General features: G+C 41.8%; 1 long non-coding RNA gene across 3 annotated transcripts in view; it reads right to left on the bottom strand.

Annotated features, from left to right (window-relative positions):
• The window catches only part of LOC104913664, a 161,169-nt gene that overhangs the window by 63,188 nt on the left and 90,590 nt on the right, over positions 1 to 7,391 (bottom strand). Inside the window, exon 3 of one of the 3 annotated variants that reach the window (XR_002120578.2) lies at positions 4,431 to 4,536. The exons of the other annotated variants lie outside the window; for them this stretch is intronic. This is a non-coding gene — a long non-coding RNA (uncharacterized LOC104913664). The remainder of the gene's footprint in view (positions 1 to 4,430; positions 4,537 to 7,391) is intronic. 3 annotated transcript variants of the gene reach the window in all.

Raw genomic sequence — 7,391 nt, 5'->3', positions numbered from 1 at the left:
CCACTATGGAGAAAAAAAAAAAATATATAAAAAAGAACACAGATTTAACTCTTGGGCTACCAGAAACCAAACTGATTTTCTAAGCAAAGCATGGGCAGGTTCCAGAGCCTGAATCACGGGTAGATGCTGCTGCAATCAGAGATCAGCTATCTGAAAATCAGGCTTGTAAGTTTCTCCCTCTCCTAAGAAGAAGACATTTGTGTAAACACAGACTCACAGTTCTGCATCTTGGAGTTTGAAAGAGGGTTTAGGCATCTGTGTCCTTATTTTAAATAGCCCTTGTGCCTGCTGGAGCATGGACCCGCAGATAGGAGCAGCAGAGCTGAATAATCTACACTCAAAGTTGGGCTCGGTCCAAGCTACCGCTGTGAAGCTCTGGTTGCACAACTCAGGCAGAACATTCAGCTTGCAAAAGGGACTTTAACTCTGTCAGCTTCACCCGTACCTGGCGATGCCTTTTCCCCCCTAGAGCTTGCAGTAGAACAGGGCTGCGCAGAATGGCGTGACCAAGGCACATCCTTCTGTCTTGCTGTAACACAACTCTCGTGGAATTATAAGACGTATTTTGTCAGGGAATATCGTCGATAAATCTGTTTAAAATTGTTCATCCCTTCACTGAACGTCATCCAAATTTTGCAATTACAATATTGAAAATTCTGAGCAACAAATTCTTTTCTCCAATACTTGCAAAGGAAATATATCAATCCACCATGTTTCACCCAGTGACGACTCTTTTCTCCATGGAGGTGCTAACATGGCTCATTCAGTCAAGAGATATTACTCAGAGGCTTGCAATCCATCAACCTGGCATCGAGAAGATGGATGGCTAACTCTTTTTAAAGACATGTTAGATACACAAGCACTCTGAGAACTGTATTTCAGATCAACCCATTCAAAGAAAGACAAGAATTATAAGAGGCAAAAGTTCCCCTCCAGTTTCCCTATCACTAAATGTAGTTAATGTCTCCAGCACAGCTGTTATTCTAATTAAAGCCTAGCATGTTTTAATGCACAGGAAGAAGAAACCCAACTGGATCCTATCTCCAGTCTCCAGTATAGAGTCTCCACCAGGCATCACCAAATCTGCTGAGAAAGAGGCAAACACAGAGATCTGAGCCCATAATTAAATATATTTTGGCACTTAAGTCCCCATTGAAATGGTTTCACCTATGATCCAGTCAGCAGCTCCAGAACTGTCATTCATGACCCCAAAGGTTCCAGCCCACATCCCCACCTTCTATCTGTAGTTCATGCAGTGGCTGTGTTTGCTCACCCTTCCCCTTTCCTCCTGGCACAAGCTAAGCCCAGGACCTTGGTGTCCCTTCTGCAGAGTGGATATGAGAACCAGATGGTGCATAGCTCTTGGGCTGGCACAGTACACAAAGTTGAATTTCAATGTCACTGAGCAGCTAAATGATTGAGGGCTCATCCGCACACACAGTTTATTCACTGGTCTGAAGGCATCTAAACTGAACTGTCACAAACACTTAGTGCAGAACTACCACTGTGGCTTCAAGAGAGCTGCACATTTAGCACTCAAATCTTGAGCAAACCTGAATGGAGGTTGTCCTGAATCTACTAACTGCATGTCTGCCAGGTCACACTTGACACAGGTGGTTATCAGTCATCCATCATTAGGCCGGGTTTTCTGCTAGTACATCTTTTATTTTTAATTATAAGGAAAATACATTTTTCCCTTGCTAGTGCTAATAGCATTTATTGGGACAAACAAAATGTTCTCATAGAGTTCCTGCTTATTTACTTTATTCTCTTTAAATTTAAATTTGAGTAAATTTAAATTTACTCAAATGATTGAGTTCATAATAGCTTTCATCTTTGTGGAATCAGCCTCTTGTGTGTGTGTGTGTGTGTCTGTGTGTCTGTCTATGTGTCTGTGTGTCTGTCTGTGTCTGTCTGTGTGTCTGTGTCTGTCTGTGTGTGTGTCTGTGTCTGTGTGTCTGTGTCTTTGTGTGTGTGTGTGTGTGTCTGTCTGTCTGTGTGTCTGTGTCTTTGTGTGTGTGTGTGTGTCTGTGTGTCTGTCTGTGTGTCTGTGTCTTTGTGTGTGTGTGTGTGTGTCTGTGTGTCTGTCTGTGTGTCTGTGTCTTTGTGTGTGTGTGTGTCTGTCTGTGTGTCTGTGTGTCTGTGTCTCTGTGTGTGTGTGTGTGTCTGTCTGTGTGTCTGTGTGTCTGTGTGTCTGTGTCTGTGTGTGTCTGTGTCTGTCTGTGTGTCTCTGTGTGTCTGTGTGTCTGTCTGTGTGTGTGTCTGTGTGTCTGTGTCTGTGTGTGTCTGTGTGTCTGTCTGTGTGTCTGTGTCTGTGTCTGTCTGTGTGTCTGTGTGTGTCTGTGCAGTCTGGATGTTACTCCATTTGCATATAGCAAATGTAATCAAGTCTCTGTCACCCGCATCTAAACAATTCTCTGACTTTTAACTCATGACTGAATTCTCTTTACCTGTCAGATTGATGAGGTCTAGCACCATTTTCCCTCCTGATGGATAAAATACTTTTAAAGTTAGGAAATTGTCATTTTCATTTAAAAAAAGAAGAAGAATTAAAAAAACATCATGGATGTTTTAGCTCTGACAGCAATAGATCTCCTTCACACATCATTCAGATTAAAGTTTTTTCCTTCCTACCTATGGTAGAGAGGTGTTTAAAGAGCCAGACAAGAAACCAAGTAATTCTCTGGCCTGCAGTGGAGAGCAGCCAGGACAGGACCTAATTTGGTCTTTATGAGGGTATTACTTCAGATAAATTTACTTCCCAGTTGTCAGAGATTCCGAAACATACAATGCCATTTCTGACATAACTATATGCGTATCACTTCTGCTCCTTTTTGACCACTTTTGCTTCCTAAATAGATTGCAACCAGTCCTTTCAACATTGCAGCAATGCAAATCTTCCCATCAGCTTTCAGAAATACCAAAGTAGGTCGAATTTATCCTCATACATGAGCAATTCCTACTCCTCCTTTACTACCCAGCATCTTCACATTGGTGTATAGGCAACTAAGGATTTTCTGTTCCTTCAAGTCCCTTGATACCTCAATTAATCTGGTTCTCAACATCCTGATTATGAGATATATTAGTGCTATATTAGTGCTCCCTGTCTCTTCTTTTCACCCTCTCCTTTGCTAACACTGCAGTGCACCCTGCCTGCTCACAGCCCCTCCTTTTAAACTTGCTGCTCTTCTCCTCTAACAGGAGCCCAAATGGCACAGCCCCTTGCTCACAGAGGACAACCACTACTGCACAAAAATGACGTTGTAAGGTTTACACAAATCCATTTGTCTGCAACAGAGGAGGTGTTACACAAAGATGAGTGACAAATAATAAGACATATTGCTTTCACCAAATTCTTCCCCGCCAGGTTCAGCCGTACTGTGCAGTCTTGTCTGATTTTCTGTCGTTCAGGAATGGCCAAATCAGCACATCACTTCTTTGAAAGCATTTCTTGTTTCTTAAGAAAGAATATGAGAAGTTATCTCTATTCTCTTTGGCTAATGGCTTTTTTTAAATAAACATACACAATTTTCTGTGCTATCAGGAAATTCTCAGTCCCATGTAGATCCCTACTCCCTTCTGCTAATTGGATCACCAGTGATAATTTCCTCCATAACAACCTAAGAGACTAGAAACAACTGAGCATTTCCAGTTAGGTGAAAATTATTCTCTTTTTCTCCCGTTTGAGGCTCTCATTCCCATATGACTATAGTCAAGCAGTGGGTTACCAGGCCCCTGTGGTGCTGATGGGGCACTACAGACCCCAGCTCTTACACTAAGCTCCAGGGAGCTCAGGCAATGCTTTATGGTACACACCAGTATGACACTAACAGGATGCTCCTTTCCCACTGCCCCAGTCGCTGTGCACGTGCTGCAGAGAGAGGAAACTCTTCCTGAAGTCTGCCAGCCACTGGCCATTCATCTAAGCACCACCAAACCACTCCTCCACTTCAGAGTGGTCCCTGGACACCAGCACATCCCCAGCAGGGCCCAGTCCATCACAAGGTGCTGACTCGTCCATGGTTTTCCTTAAAATCTCGTGCTTTTAAAAGCAGATAAATAATGGACTTCCTGGCACATTTCTGCAGCTCAATGGTGACATCCAGTGCCTGGCTCAGTTATTCCCAGGTGTGTTCTGCAGGGGCCAGCCAGCCCCGTTTCTTGGCTCAGAGAGTGGCTCAATTGTCTCTTGCAATTACATCATGTTCATACTGGAAAATACTTTAAAACAAAATCCCTGTTTAGATTTGCATAATTACTTAATTGCAGGGCCTCACATCTCTTTTCCTCCTGTTGAGCAGTGCTCTGTGCAGCAAGCAGTGTGCCCATAAGCTCAGCTCGCAGTCCTAATGTACCTGGAAAGGGGTTAGCTCCACTGAGGATGGAATTCCAGTCTTTCAGCCTGAATTTCACAAACAGCTGCTATTTACTTTTCTGTGACCTGAAGTGATCTGAAACCTTCTACAGCCCAGGTCTGGAAATGCGGTTCCTGCAGCTGTGCTGTGCCTGCCAAGGGTGCAGCAGTGCCTTCCTGAGCTACATGGGCAGAAGAAACAGCAGAGGAAAAGGGAAGAAAAAAAAGGAAAATTGAAAGAATGATAGGGACTGGGGGAAAAATTGAGAAAAAAAAGGAAAGAATAGTGATGGTGGGAAAGATAGAAAAAGAAAGAAAAGGAAACTGAAGGGAGAAGCAGCGATGAGGCAGAAGAATGAGCCATCCCAATCTGGGCGAGGAATAATGCCATTAAGGATGGTGATGGTGTGTGCTGAGCAGGCTGTCAGCGTGGCAGCACCCAGTGATAAATGTCACCTGCATTCCCTGACACTTGATAAAGGTTCTGTCCATCAGAGGTGCCAGCTACGATAGCCAGCAGGCTTGATTGTAACCTTCAGCACTGCTCATTCAGAGAGAAGTCCCAGAATTTTCCCCTATTTCATCACTCTCTCTGCTGATGAACTTCCTTTCTACTCAGCCCAACTGTTTTGCTCACCCTGGTGCTTTCTGGCACCCATTGCCCAAAAAAGACCACAGGCAGCAGAAATAGAGCCCTCTCACCCAGCCAGCCAAGGAAAAGCAGTCTGGGCCTGGATTCAGCCAAGCAAGGCTCTCAGAAGGACAGAAAACATGGGAGAGGAAAAAAAAACAAAAAACATGAGTGGTAAAATAACTGTAAGAGGACAAAAAAAGTCTCCCTTCAGACTTGGCTCTCAGCTCACAGTACTTGGTGCCAAACAGCATCTTAGTGAGTAGGAAAAGAAGACCCACAAAGGGAACAGGCGTGGTGTTCCAAAGGCACCAAAATACCAGATTAATGGAAGTGCTGCTGTATAATCAAATATATTTTGGATTCACCCCTGAGAGCACTGGGAGGTAACTAACAGCACAGTGCTTCTCCAAAAGTCTGTAACATCCTTTGAAAATGCAAACTGATTATAAGGTTTGTAGCCATAATTGGAAACTGCTGGCTGGCCACACTGCTAGCTTTGTTCTAGAGTTTGAACTAAAAAGGAAAAGTGATTTATCTAAGGCAAAAAATCAGCAAAATCTTCAGGTACAAAAACAGTAAGCAGCTGGTTAACCTGGAATAAACAGGCAGAACGCATCTCAGCTGCCCAACAAAATGAAGGAACAAAAACCACCTGAAGTCTGGCTATTTGGGAAGTCAGATATGCAGAAAGACTAAAAGATAAGGATAAATCCCATACTAGCACATCGGGTTAATATGGCAGCAATAACAGGAGGACGGGGTTATTTAGGATACATATAAATTCTTGTCAAGAGAGGTCATTTCCCCCCGCCCTCTGGGCTCAATGAAACAAACATCCAGTCAGTTCTGAGTATCTCAGCATCAACAACATATTGACAGCTTGGAGAGAATTCAAAGAACATCCTCAGTGATGATAAAGGGACTGGAAGGACTGATTTACAAGGAGAGGTTTTATGACCTAAGTGAGATAGATTCATCTCTAGTATAATTCCATTGATGTCAAAGGGCCAAATTTTGCCCTCAATTACAACAGCGTAGATGTGGCAAAATCTCACCAAAGCAAAAACATAAGGTCATCATTAAGGAAAAAAAAAAGAAATCAAAAAAGGAGAATCTTATTAGGCTCTGGACATATCTCTAAGGAGAAATAGTTGAACCTCCAGTACTTGTGACATTTAAAATTAACCAAGATAATAGCACTGAATAATATTATACAGAGAACACTTCTGCAGTGACAAGAGAAAGAAAAATATATGTGGGATTTCCTTGTATTTTTATTATTATTATGATTACTGTTTTATGAAAGGACGAATCCATATCTAAAATTAACTTCCTATAGGCACATTTAAACAGAGTCTGTTTTAACACAAGCAAGAAACGTCAGGGAAAAAAATCTATCTTTTGGAAAAGCTAAAGAAAATAAAGAGAGTTTTAAGGTAAGTTAGTGATAAAGAAACGCCTAACAATAGTATCAGCCCATTACAACACACGATGGCTGGTGATGATAAAGCAGAGATGACAAACTGCTAATAACCATGGAAAAAAAAAAGGCAATTCTATTCAATAACAGTTTATATACTGCAGAGTAAAGATTTTAGCGGATGGCCGAAGTAAGCTCCGGGTTGATTTGTAATTTGAAGTGTGAGGATGATATAGTTCTCACTGCTGGAATCACAGAACTTTACCAAGAGGTTATATGTTGTAGAAGGGAAGAGCTATTGCTGCTTCACTTTTATCTCTGAGACAAAAATAATGTCCATAACAGAAAAAGACGGTGATTTTGGCAGAAAGGAGAGGACTGGAGCAGGTTTCAGAGATTTTTATGTCTATGCTTAGAAATAAATCGAGGCAGTTAATGCTGAACAGAGCGCAGAGAAAGTCAGGCATCGTGTCCATCACAGCATGAGTGTGATGGACCTGGGATCAAAATGGAAGCAAAAAGCACAGAGCTCTGAAACTTACCAAACACGACCAGATTTGTTGAACAAGAAAGTATCTACCCCACAAACACTAATATTAGTTGTAAATTAAAAGAGAGCTCCAGGTAACAGGGTGCTCCGATAACAATGTCACGTTCAAAAATACTACGTGGGATGACTAGTTACCATGGATTGGTAATTTATAGTGACATGAATACAGTGAAAACAACGGAAGAGTTAATACAAGAACCAATTAATAAAGCATTAAGGAATAGGAATATAATTAATGACTGTCAACATGATTTTATGGAAAACAGGTTTTATCAAATAACCTGATTTAATTATTTGGGTAGATTCCAAGTTGGACTGATAATCACATTGATGGACTTGGCTCTAGTAAAGCCTCTGACTTAGTATTGTACAATGTTTTGATTTTAAAAGTTAGAGCTACACTAAGACAAAATACACTGAACAGATTAAAAAC

Source organism: Meleagris gallopavo, chromosome 19 (genome assembly GCF_000146605.3).
Source record: "Meleagris gallopavo isolate NT-WF06-2002-E0010 breed Aviagen turkey brand Nicholas breeding stock chromosome 19, Turkey_5.1, whole genome shotgun sequence".
NCBI lineage: Eukaryota > Metazoa > Chordata > Aves > Galliformes > Phasianidae > Meleagris > Meleagris gallopavo.
The sequence above is the reverse complement of the archived record's forward strand: the minus strand, read 5'-3'. Positions and strand labels throughout refer to the sequence as shown.